Here is a 13,261-nt window from a genome sequence, read left to right as displayed (position 1 = left end):
TGCTCAGAGAAGGCAAACCTTCTGTCCAGATCAGATTTGGCCATCTGTTATATATTCAACATCAGAAAATAATTAGGGGTCGAAGGATCATGTATACTAAAAATCCATGCAGATCTGCAAAACAGTTTTGGAAGAGAAAGTGTTGAAAGTCAATTACAACATTGAAAACACAACATCATGAGCATTTCTCAGACTTTTCAAAATGACAGGAAAAACGAATACGGTAACTCTATATCTAAATACTTTGTCGTTTTTTCGAAGAATATCCTCCTTACTCCTGCTGCTTCCTCCACTGGTCACCAGTGGCTTCCAGAGACATCCAGATGTTATTATTAGATGTTATCATTGTTTTCCTTGCCCACCTATTTCAGTTGATTGACCCACACCAGTGTCTGATTATCCATCCAGTTTATTAGCCTGTTTTTTCCCTTGTTTGTTGTTCAGTTGTGAGCTATTGCTTCATGAATGTACCTGTGTTTCCCTGTAACTGTTCAAGTAGAAGTTACATTTGATTTTGGCAACGTTGTGTCCTGGTCCACCCTAAACTACCTGTTACATTCTGTTTGTGGCCAGTGAATTATGTGGCGCGATATTCGGGCTGCTCACAACTACATTCACTGAAAACTGTATTAGGACCACTATAATAATACTGGGCAGGGCCTCACTCTGCTCTCAAAACAGCATCAATTCTCTGTGGCTTTGATTGATTGAAAACCTTTATTGTCCCCAATGGGGAAATGTTGTTGTCAAACAGCTCAGTTAGGGCAGACAGAAAACAATAAAATACATAAAACAGTGCAGGCTCAATAAGTAAAAAGTTCCAAGTTCCAAAGTTCCAGCTCCAGGTCTCCCCCACCCTGCAGGGCCTGGTTGTAGAGTCGGAGTGCAGCTGGAACAAAGGACTGTCCAAATCTTTTTGTACTTTGACGGGGGAGAACAAATCTGTGGCTGAACTTGCTCCTCATCCCCGCCAGCTCGCAGTACATCGGGTGGGAGGGATTGGCCAGCATGGCCGCCAGTTTTTTCCCCATCCTCTGTTCTGCCACCACCTCTAGGCTGTCCAGCCCGGTCCCCACCACAGAGCTGGCCTTCTTCACCAGTTTGTTTAGCTTCGCAGCATCCCTGGCACAGATGTTTCCACCCCAGCAGGCCACGGCGAAGAACAGAACGCTGGTAACCACCGACTGATAAAACATTCGCAGCAGCTTGTTGCAGACACCGAAAGACCTCAGCCTTCTCAGGAAAAACAGTCTGCTCTGCCCTTTCCTGAGAAGAGCCTCGGTGTTGTCAGTCCAGTCCAGTTTGTTATTAATTTGTACTCCCAGGTACCTGTAGGAGTCCACCCTCTCGACTTCCACCCCCTTGATGGTGATGGGGGCTGGGGTCCTTCTCTTCCTCCTAAAATCCACCACCAACTCCTTTGTTTTGCTGGTGTTAAGCAAAAGGTAGTTGGTGTCGCACCACTGCACAAAGCTCTCCACCAGGGCCCTGTACTCCTCATCCCTGTCGTCTGTGATGTAACCGACGATAGTGGCTTTGATTCCACAAGATGTTGGAAACATTACGTTGAGGTTCTGGTCCATGATGACATGATTGCATCACACAATTCCTGCAGATTTTTCAGATGCACATTCAAGCTGTGAATCTTCTAGTTCTTCTTGTTCATGAAACCAGTTTAAGACATTTGCTTTGTGACATGGTGCATTATCATGCTGGAATTAGCCATTAGAAGATGGGTACTTTGTGGCCATGAAGGCATGCACATGGTCAGCAACAATACTTAAATAAGGCTGTGGTATTCATTCAATGATTGATTGGTATTAACGGACCCAACGCGTGCCAAAACAACATTGCCCACACCATTACACCACCTGAATGAATGAGAAGGTGTACAAGTGTACACACCATTACACCACCTGAATGAATGAGAAGGTGTACAAGTGTACCACACCATTACACCACCTGAATGAATGAGAAGGTGTACACACCATCACACCACCTGAATGAATGAGAAGGTGTACACACCATCACACCACCTGAATGAATGAGAAGGTGTACAAGTGTTCCAAAGAAAGGGTTCAGTGAGTGTATCTTTATATGCTGTAAGTGAAAAAGGTGGTAAAATCTAAATAATACATTTACTGTATGTAGGACAGTGTAACATCATATACTTACTGTATGTGTGTGTGTGTTTACTGTGTGTTGTATGATTTGATTATGGTGTTTTTTTTCTTTTAAATGGTCTCTACTTGAAACTTGAAACTTGAAAACTTGAAAACGACATTTAATAAGCTGATTCATTTATTTAAGAACAATATTCTCATTTGAAAAGAAAAAGCCTAATTGGATTTGCAATGTGCTCTTCATAAACGATTACAGAATTTCCTTAGGCCTATAACTCTCTCTTCTAAAATATATCAATGTTTCTCTCAAACATGCTCTCTTTTTATGAGTGTTATATGTGACAGGGTCTGGTGAAAAGGTCCCCAAGTAGGGCACGGCCATTTCCAGTTTTTTGCAATGTAGATGGTAGTAGATAGTAAGCTTTCAAATGATGTGTCATACATTGAAATCTGAAAATAGTTTAAGAAGATATGTTTATTTCAATGTTGGTACACCTCAAACCAAATACCAAAGAAACTCTGAATCAAAACAGACACGTATGCTATCATCGCGTTGGTAGCTAGCTAGCAGCTAGGAAGGAACATCGCTATGAACATCTAACTGCATGTTTCACACATCACAACATGCTGATAGAACATCGACATGCTAATAACACATAACTACAAATGATTAGATGATCACATAGTCCTTAAACATAAGTTTAAGGGCATGTGATCCTTAGATGATCCTTAAATGATCACATGTCCTAAAACTTAAGTTTGTTTAGAAGCCATGTATCACTAACCCAGTATCCTGAAGCAGGACGGTACATGATACAATTAATCCAATTCACAAATTATAAGTATTTAGTGATCCTAAAACTGTTTGTTATATTGAGTGGGCTCTTCAACATTAAAACATTTGTAATATGAAAAAAAAACGGAAAACACATTTAAAGAAAAAAGAAAAAAAAGCTGTGGATTGGTCGGAAACGAAGAAGGATGGCGAAGTACCTTTGTTTACATTCGCCAAGTCGTCAAAGTGGGAGACCATACTACCCTGGGATCCTTGATGTGGTAGAGCTGCAAGGCCGGGTCTTTCATGCTGAACGAGTAGCGCTGTTGGCACTCCAGGTGCAGCTGGGGCCAAGATGGGCGGTAATCAGAACACCACAATCCATGCACTCCATGAAAAAATCAGCTTGGAAAGATCAGAAATGATGAGGCCAATCGACTGTAAGACATTGACAATCACAGCGCATAACCCATCAAACCCCAAACACTGCAATCAATCACACAAAACTTACTCTTATAGAAAACATGTCACAATTGTTGCAAACTTCAGAGGAAGTGTAAACTTGGTTGCTTTTAAGCCTCTAAGTCCCTTGAACATGCGGTGACCTGACAGACAGCTGCACTCGTTGACTTACGCCTGGAACTAAAGCTATTCTCCTTTAACACATCTTATCCACGCCCCCACATTTGGGGCTAGAGTCGGGTCTATGTTTAATATAACAGATATAAAGAGCCTACCTTTATCAATAATGTTCATCGATATCGCAAACGATTCATTCGATTCCATTCTAAACGACCATAACGTTTTTTTCCTTGCCCGGTAAATACAGTGCGAGTCAGAAGCCCTTGTTTATAGCCACGTCACATAGCAAAACCGACCATGCTTGGTTTCAACGCCCGAATTTCCATATCATTGGTCCTGGAAAGTGATTTTTTCCGCCTCTGCTCGATTCTATTGGCTCTGACGCTTCAAATGAGTAGTCAATCCTGAAATTTGAGCAAAGGGTTCGGGAGAAAATTCAGTGCGTAAACGGCGTGTCACGAAGCTGGTGTGAAAACGAGGCCGTTGCGCAAGAGGGGCGCGCAGAAAACCGCGCAGGAGAGCCCTGCTGGATGGAAACAGAGTCTAAACAGTTGGATTTGGATGCAACTTATACCTATAGTGATATGTCAATGAAATATAATCAATTTTACAGTCTTGACACATGAGAAAGAATACACTGATGGTGCCAAAATGGCACAATTTGGTTGTCCGCCTAAACATACCTGTACTAAAACAGGTACAAAGTTGCATTGGCTCAGATTACTAGCATCTAATTTGGCACAAGTACTCATCAGACCCTGGAGTACTGATTCCTAGATGATTTGGGCTATAGGGTCAGGTTTCCATTTAACAGGTTAAATTGTTTATAATTGAATAATGAACTGGTTATTCATCAACTAATGATGATAGTTATTCATCAACTAATGAATAACTAACTAACCATTTATAAACCCTTTACAAAGGGAACCTTAATAAAAAAAGTGTTACCATAGAGATTCTAGTGATGAATATGCTTCCTCTACAAAAATAGTTCTGAAGAGAAAACTAACACTGACACACTGTAGAAACTGTGTATTATGACTTTTAACCCATCAATAATTAGATGGGAGGGATGTGTTTCTTTCAGAGACTCCAGGGAGATAACTTTGATCTGCTGTGTACCAAGTGATTATGATCAGTAATGGCAAGCAGACAGAAATGCCACAGTGGAATAAGGACGGGGGGATGAAAGTGTAGATAATGATGTCTATTCCTGCTTGAGATACTTTAGATACTGGAAACAATTATGAGTCATGGCAAATTAAAACTGTCCATGTCATTGATGAGCAGGTGTATTCTGTCAGAATAAACAAGGAAAACATAACAAACTGTCTTGGACAACCTCTTATAGGTTGGGAGGTCAAACACAAAGGGTGGGGTGCTACTCTGTCAGACAGACGTGCGACTTACGGCTCAGCTGTTTCAATTGTTTATGTACAATTATCAGTGTGCAAATAGCACTGGATAAAACATTACAACAACTGTGAAATATTCTGCAATCTTATGGATACTGATATTTGATGTGCAACCAGTATGGGGCTTTGGGCAACACCAAAAGTGATTTCATACAGAACGGCATGTTGTTCATGTTGTGTGAACTGCTCCATTGTGTGAACTCCCTAGTGGGTATAACAAATGTTCTACTGTACCTTCATGTTACAGAACATACAGACCCACTTGTTTGTAATAAAACGATGGCTGAAAAAAAAAAATGTTAAAGCATTAAGTGGTCGCAATGTCTATCCCATACACTCTATTACTGGCTCAGGGCTGTGGGAGGGGCCCCATGGTCTGACCTGCGGGGGGTCCCGAAAAACTGTGCAACACCAGTGCCTGTGATAACACTGTCATTCCATCTAAACAGGTCAAACTCTACCAAAACAACAAGCCCTGGGTCACTGGGGACCTACAACACAATTTGAACCTAATTAAACTGGAATTCATACAAGGAGACTGACACAGGGTCAATGGAATTTCAAGCCTAGACACTGTAGCCAGAACCCCGACTCCCCACACTCCTACCCTAGGGTTTTATCCATCAACTTTTCATCGGCTATTAGTGCAGTGCACACACACACACTCATGCACGTACGCACGCACACACACACACACACACACACACACACACACACACACACACACACAAAGTCAGCTGTTCTGGGTTCCCTGTACTGAGGTACGGTGGCAATTTATGACTTACTGTATGTATTAATTAACATTCTTCTCTAGCTCCCTCAGGGCAGCTTCCCCCTCCTCCGATGTAAAATTACCTTTTTTAAATACCTCCGTCTCTTCATTTACCATCAGGAACATGGGCCTGAGCTGCATCATGTCATTTTGAAGGGAAATCCTCATTCTGTCTCCGTTTCCTAATCTGGCTCATTCCCGTCAGGTCATATATCTGCCAGGAATACTCTCTTCATTTGGGGGAGATGATAGAAACGTAACAGCTGAGAAGGTGACTGTACATTACCTGCCTCCTAGTCCTAGGGCCTAGGGAGCAGGTCCTGATTCATCTGTCTGTCAAATTGACAGTGTCAATATTATGGCGGACTGTTCCATCCAGACCGGGAGGAAGGGGGCGGCGGCCCCGATGTTTAATCAAATGATTTTAAATGTTCTGTTAGGGGAACCATCAGAGAAATATCATAAGGAAGAAGCCACTGCTCCAAAACCGACCACACAAAAACCCGGTCTACGGTTTGCAACTGCATGTGGGGACAAAGATCTTACTTTTGGGAGAAATGTCCTCTGGTCTGATGAAATAGCAATTGTGCTGTTTGGCCATAATGACCATCGTTATGTGTGGAGGAAAAAGGGGGAGGCATGCAAGCCGAAGAACACTATAACAACCAAGAAGCACAGGGTGGCAGCATCATGTTGTGGAGGTGCTTTGCTGCAGGAAGGACTAGTGCACTTTCAATTCAAATTCCACTAACTTATAGTGGGAGGCTTGTGGAAGGCTACCCGCAATGTTTGACCCAAGTTAAACATTTGAAGGCAATGCTACCAAATACTATCTAAGTGACAGTAAACTTATGACCGACTGGAAATGTGATTAAATAAATAAAAGCTGAAATAAATCATTTTAATAATGCAATAATAATAAAAATAAAAATAATAATAATAATAATAATAACAATGATAACAACAATAATACTAATAATCATCATATTCTGACATTTAACATTCTTAAAATAAAGTAGGTCTAACTGACCTAAGAATGAGGAATGTTTACTAGTATTAAATGTCAGGAATTGCGAAAAACGGAGTTGAAATGTATTTGGCTACGGTGTATGTAAACGTCCCACTTCAACTGTACCTCCCCTTCTCCTCCAGACACCTAGCAGCAGTGGCTCTGCTTACAGCATCAGTTTCTCCGGTTAAATGCTTTTATTGGAACTTAGGGACCTAGGTGACATGGTCATCACATAAAGCACCACCAACATCAGCACTTTACTGTGGCAGCAAATTAAGGAACATATCAATGTTCATCTCTGCTAAACTGCATCAGGGGATGACGGCTGCACACACAACTCTCTATTAACAACAAACAAAACCCTCCAACACATATCAGTGACTATCAATGAGAGGGTATGAATGTGCACACAGTTAAGCACACAAGAGAGGTGACACAATAATGATGTGCTTAATCATATTCCTGCAGGTTCTGTTCCAGTCAACACGGAGGCAGACTCTGCCATTAGATCTCTCACTGGCCCCAAGGTCATTCACAAAGTGTTTTGAAGCCGCCGTCGCCCCCCCTGTTGGAGGGAGGCATGCATTGTTCTGGATGATTAGCTCATGTGACTCCGAGACACAGGCAGCGGATCACACAGCAATACTGTAATATCTGCTCAACCTAGGTTTCCTAAAGCTTGCTCATTCCCAGCCAAAGAGTGACCTTCTTAGGTCTAACCCTGGACTCTCATTAAGCAGCCAAGCTGCCATATTTCTCCCTTTCCATTCTGCCCCAGTCACCTTATGTCCCACATAAGTGTGTTTGCATGGCCAGGAGGTTGTTGTTCCATATTTGTGATTAGTTGTTTGTCTGCTTTGCCAACCGTGCCACACAGCACCTCCCCATTGAATTGTGGGGGCCATTGTTGAGGCTTACAATTGTCAAGGATTGCAGCTCCCTTGGGCGTCCACATCATGAGCCCTGTTCAATGGTGTGTCTGTTTCAAATATATGTGCTACAGCCAGCTGGGTTTCTTCACATACTTTTCAATGGTTTTACAGCCTGGACATGACTGCACACTCTGTAGTCCACACTGTCCTTAGTACTGGTTTGAAGACGGGATGCATTGTATCTACGGTAGTATCTGTACAAGTTTCCAGTTTGGATCAGGCCATGGGGGCATTTTGTATAGTATGGAGGGGTCGAAACCGAGTCAAATGAAAGAGAGTTAGAAGCTACAAATGTAACCCAGGTTTCCTTAAGGAGAAGAGGGAAACCCCTCACCTCATTGCCCCTCTGCCCCTCTGGATTCATAAAGAGAAGTTCGCTGGATAAAATAGACATGCTTTCTAGATCCTATATACAGTGTTGTGAAGGCCCACAGTTTAGTGCCAGTTTTAGTTTCCCCAAACCAGCCCTATTTTGCCCCTGGTATTTCCTTTGTTATTTTCTATACTATTCTGTACGTTTTATGAAGGTATATGTATTATTATTGTAATGTTTATGCATATGTTTGATGACGTAGTATATCCGGGGTGTGTCCGTGACCCGGATGCTACGTTCGGTGGTGTATATATAAGAAACGGAAGTAGTCCGCGAGTCAGTGGGTGATGAGCATCAGAACGAGAGAGACCAAATGAGAGAGAGAGTAACGCGAAGTCAATGTAAGATGGCGGATTCAGTACGACGCACACCGTGCAGAAGCTGAGGACGCCAGGAAAGCGATTATTGAGTGTACCACTGTAGCCCGTTTAGTTGTGTTCCCGTTGGACCGCCTTGCCAGCAGCCGGCTGTTCAACGTTGGACCAAGCGAGACGCCCGCTGGACATAATCGTCGCCTCCACGAGCGGACTGCGACCGAACACTGACTCCAGCGGAGCTTCGACGCGGACCACCGGACTTGGGCCCTTCACCTCGTTGTGGACCACGAAGACGGCCCTTTCCCTCCGCGTTGCTACGTCACCCCCCCCTTTTCGTCGGCTAACTTCATCGACGCACATGCCATCCAACCAGGCCTCAACGCGCACCACAGCCCTGGACTATAAGCCTGTTCAGGCCAGAGACTATCAGTGAGTGATTGAGTGCGTGTGTGGCCGGCGGGAGGGAATGTATATATGGGGATGTATACAACCGTCATGTATAATAAATGTGTTGTTCATATGTGATACCGTTACCGTGTGTTAGTTGTTTGTAAGGCTAATGCTAATGCTAGTTCCAATGCTAACTGCTAATGCTAATTACAAGGCTAATGCTAATGCTAGTTCCCATGCTAATGCTAACTATAGTAACTGCTAGTCTACCGGTTTGCTGGCGCCCCCTGCCTGTATCCTCCTACACTGCCTATTTAGCTCCATTAGTTAGATAACCAGCCCTTTACTAAATTATACAGTCCTTTTCAGCTACTCCCTGGTTACAATTGGTCCTTCGAGCCGGATAGGTAGTGTAGTGATAGCATGGCTGAGCGCAGCCAACCAGACCAGACAGTTACCCCCCCTTCTCCGCCCCCTGAGCCAGAGCCACGACCACAGAGAGTCCCGCGGTTGCCTCCGAGGTTACAGGAGTATGAGCTTGAGCTCGAAAGCTCACTGAGTGGTAGCGAGGAGCGCACTCCACGGGATACAGTGGTCGGAGAGGCCGAGGTGTCCGCCGGCGCGCGGGTGGCTAGCACTGAGACAGCCCTCGAAGAGCACCAGCCTGAGGATGAGATGGCAGAACCGCAGGGTTTTGCCGTGGAAACGGAAGAACAGGAAGGAGAGGCCCGGTCCGACAGCGCCTGCGGGCGGAAGAGGCAGGGCCTCAGCCTTAACGATCTGCCTCCCAGTACGGCGCGCTCGAGACCTAGCTCCTGCCGCTCAGTGGCTTCCTACCGGTCCAGGGCTTCCGTGGGCAGTTCTGCCTCTGGGGCGGATAGCCTGCACTCCAGAGGGAGTAGTGCCGCGCTGTCCGAATGTATGCGCCAACAGGCCGAGATGGCGTTAGAGCGGGAGCGCCAACAGGCCGAGACGGCGTTAGAGCGGGAACGACTCCAGTTCGAGCGTGAACGCCTCCAGCGCCAGGAGGCGCTAGAACGCGAACGCCTCCAGATGAACGGAGCGGAACGCGCGGCGGAGAGACAGCGCCAGGAGGCGCTAGAACGTGAACGCCTCCAGCGCCAGGAGGCGCTAGAACGTGAACGCTTCCAGATGACCGGAGCGGAATGCGAGGCGGAGAGACAGCGCCAGGAGGCGCTAGAACGTGAACGCTTCCAGATGGAGCGCGACCGCCTCCAGGCGGAGAGACAGCGCCAGGAGGCGTTAGAGAGGGAACGCATCCAGTACGAGCGCGAGCGCCTCCAGATGGAGGGGGCGGAACGCGCGGCGGAGAGGCAGATGGCGAGAGAGCAACTGCACGCAGAGAAGATGGAGGAAATGATGCAGACCATGCGCGACGTGTGCCTCAGCAGAACTCCGTCGGCCCGTAGCTCCAGAGCATCATCCGCACGGCCCTCTCGAGTGCCATCTCCTGAACCCCCCGCCGATGGCTCCATGACCCCCGCCATGACTGTCCAACTACAGGCCCAGCTGACCACCTGGAAAGAAGAGGACCAGGGACCCGACCGCTACGCGGCCCAGAGGGAGCCAGCGTCGCTGCCCGGGAGGGGAGCCATTCCCCAAGAGCGTAGCACACCCCTAGGTCCTCCGGTGCACCAAAATGCATGCAGGCCGGACACCCAGACCGTCACTCCAGCCCCGATCATCCACTACAGGATGTTTCCCCAGGTGGAGGGACCCAAGTTCCCCTTCTTCAAGGACGAGGACAGGAGCCAGTATGTGGAGCTACGCATCTGCCTGGACACGCTCTTGGACGACTCCTGCTCAGAGTCCTACAAATATGCGATTCTCCTTCAGCATGTGAGGAACCCCAGAGCCCACAACATGGTTCTGGCCCATGCCTCCGCACCGACACCTTACACCAGAGCGCTCGCCGACTTGGATGCCCGCTACGGTCGTCCCTGGAACCACGCCCTTGCTGAACTGCAAGCCCTCGAACAGCAGGCCCCCATCAAGGATGAACGGGCGCTGGATGACTTCGCGCTCCGCGTACACACCTTGGTTGGAATGCTGAAGACGCAGGGCCCAGCTGGCGCCAGCGAGATCAACAGCACCTCCAACGTAGAGCGGCTGCTCCGCAAGATCCCACGCTTCCGGCAGGAGAGGTTCCGGCGACAGCAGCGCGTTCGTAACCCCGGGAAGTTGGGTCTGAGCATGGCTGCCTTCGCGGCGTTCCTACTGGAGGAAGTGCATGACACCAACGTAGACGCCATGGGTTACGCTGAGCCGAAGAAGGAGAGGGAGAAGGGAGACCGCTGGGACAGGCCGAGCTCGAACAGAGGACGCCCAGTAGGAGTGCTGCACACGGAGGAGGAGCCTCGGAGAGAGAGGAAAGCCCGACCTGAGGGAAAGGATTCCTCTCAACCCCCTCCAAAGGGACGGAGAGGTCCACCGCCATGTCCGTACTGCACCAGCGAGCACTGGTTCAATGAGTGCAGTGACTTCAACAACCTGAGTACCGAGGTCAAGCAGAGGTGGCTCGAGGAGAACGAGAGGTGCTGGAACTGTGGGCGCGACCATCTGGCTAAGAACTGCACCTTGAGGAGAAAGTGCAATCGCTGTGAGGAGGTCCACCTCAACATTCTACACGAGGTCTCCCTCGCCAGGTCCACGAAGGGCACCAGAAGCCCTAGGTCCGGTCGCGCACCGGAAGAGGAAACCCCTGTCTACTACCTAGACCCAACCCAGAGCAGCGGCTCCAAGGTCCTACTGAAGGTGGTGAAGGTCCGACTTCACCACAACAACGCTGTGTACGACACGTACGCCGTTCTAGACGACGGGTCGGAACGGACCATCCTCCTCCAGGAGGCAGTGCGCCGGTTGGGGCTCCACGGGACTGAGGAGAAGCTGACTCTGCGCACGATACGTCGCGACCTTAAAGAGGTCACCGGGGCGAGAATCAACTTCTCTATCTCCCCGGCGGGGCGGCCGTCGGATAGACATCGGCTTCAGAATGTCTTCACCGCCGACCAGCTAGCGCTCTCCCGCTACGACTACCCCCTGGAGAGGTTACGCGCAAGATATCCCCACCTACGGCGAGTAGACCTACATCCGATAGAAGGAGCGGAGCCAACCCTTCTCATCGGCTCGGACAACGCTGCACTGATCGTGTCGCTCCGTCCTCCGCTGAGAGGACCACGAGGCTGCCCGATGGCTGTTCAGACTGCGCTTGGGTGGGCCCTCCAAGGCGCTACCGAGTGGAGAGATAGAGACGGGAGAGCTACGTCATCCCTCCATGTCCGCACCGAAGAAGTGCAGACCATCAACTGCCTTCACACCAGTGTGGACTCCATGAATGTGGCGCTGCTAGACAACGTCCAGAAGCTGTGGACGCTAGACGTTGCGCCCTACAAGAATGAGAAGCTCTACGTACGGTCAAAGGAGGACGTCTACGCCCTAGACCTCCTTAAAGCAAAGACAGTGCGTATCGAAGTCCAGGGCGTTAAGAGATACGTCACACCCCTACTCCGCAGAGAACTCATGCCAGAGTTTCGAGTATCCCCTCGAACCGTCCTACAGTGTCTGACCAGCACTGAGAAGCGTATGAGGAAGGACGAGGTCCTTGCTGCTTCTTACCGAACGGAGATGAAGAAACTGACGGAGTCCGGTCTGGTGAAGAAGCTTGAGCCAGCCGAGGCGAACCAGAGTGCCGAGTCTTGGTACCTCCCGCACCACAATGTTCACCACAACGGGAAGAACCGAGTGGTCTTCAACTGTAGCTACCAGGTGGGGAAGCTCAACCTCAACCACTATCTTCTCCCTGGTCCAACCTTGACCCCAGCCCTCTTGGGAGTTCTTGTGCGCTTCCGTCAGCAGCCGATCGCAGTCAGTGGTGACATTAAGCGAATGTTTCACCAGGTCAGGATGTTGGAGGAAGACAAGCCACTCATGAGGTTTCTCTGGAGAGAGGACCCGAGCGACCCCGACCCCTCTATCTACCAGTGGGAGGTGCTACCCTTCGGGACAACCTGCAGCCCCTGCTGCGCTACCTATGCGCTACAGACTCACGCCGCGCAGGAGACGGCACCTCCTGGAGTGTTTGACGCCGTCCATAAGAGCTTTTACGTGGACAACTGCCTTCACAGTTCGAAGACAGCCACGGAAGCCCGTCAGCTAGTCCAGGACCTGCGTGCTCATCTCCGGGAGGGTGGATTTGAGATCTGCCAGTGGGCCAGCAACGACCCGCAAGTCATCAGAGACCTCCCGAAGGAGGCCACCTCGACCAGCAGCGAGGCTTGGGTCTCTCACTCACCAGATGATGCTCAGGAGATGACGCTCGGACTTATCTGGCAGTTCCAGACGGACACTCTACGCTATCGCAATAAGCCTGCCAAGCCGCAACGCGTCACGATGAGAACGATATACAGCACTCTAGCGAGCCAGTACGACCCACTGGGATATATCGCTCCCTTCACGACGATGGCCAAGGTGCTTGTCCGGGAGCTGTGGGCCCAAGAACGAGGATGGGACGATCCTCTGCCTCGTCACCTAGAAGAGAAGTGGAAGGCCT

This window comes from Nansenia antarctica (assembly GCF_963989245.1).
Source record: "Nansenia antarctica genome assembly, chromosome: 12".
Classification (NCBI taxonomy): Eukaryota; Metazoa; Chordata; class Actinopteri; order Argentiniformes; family Microstomatidae; genus Nansenia; species Nansenia antarctica.
Note: the sequence above shows the minus strand (reverse complement) of the source record.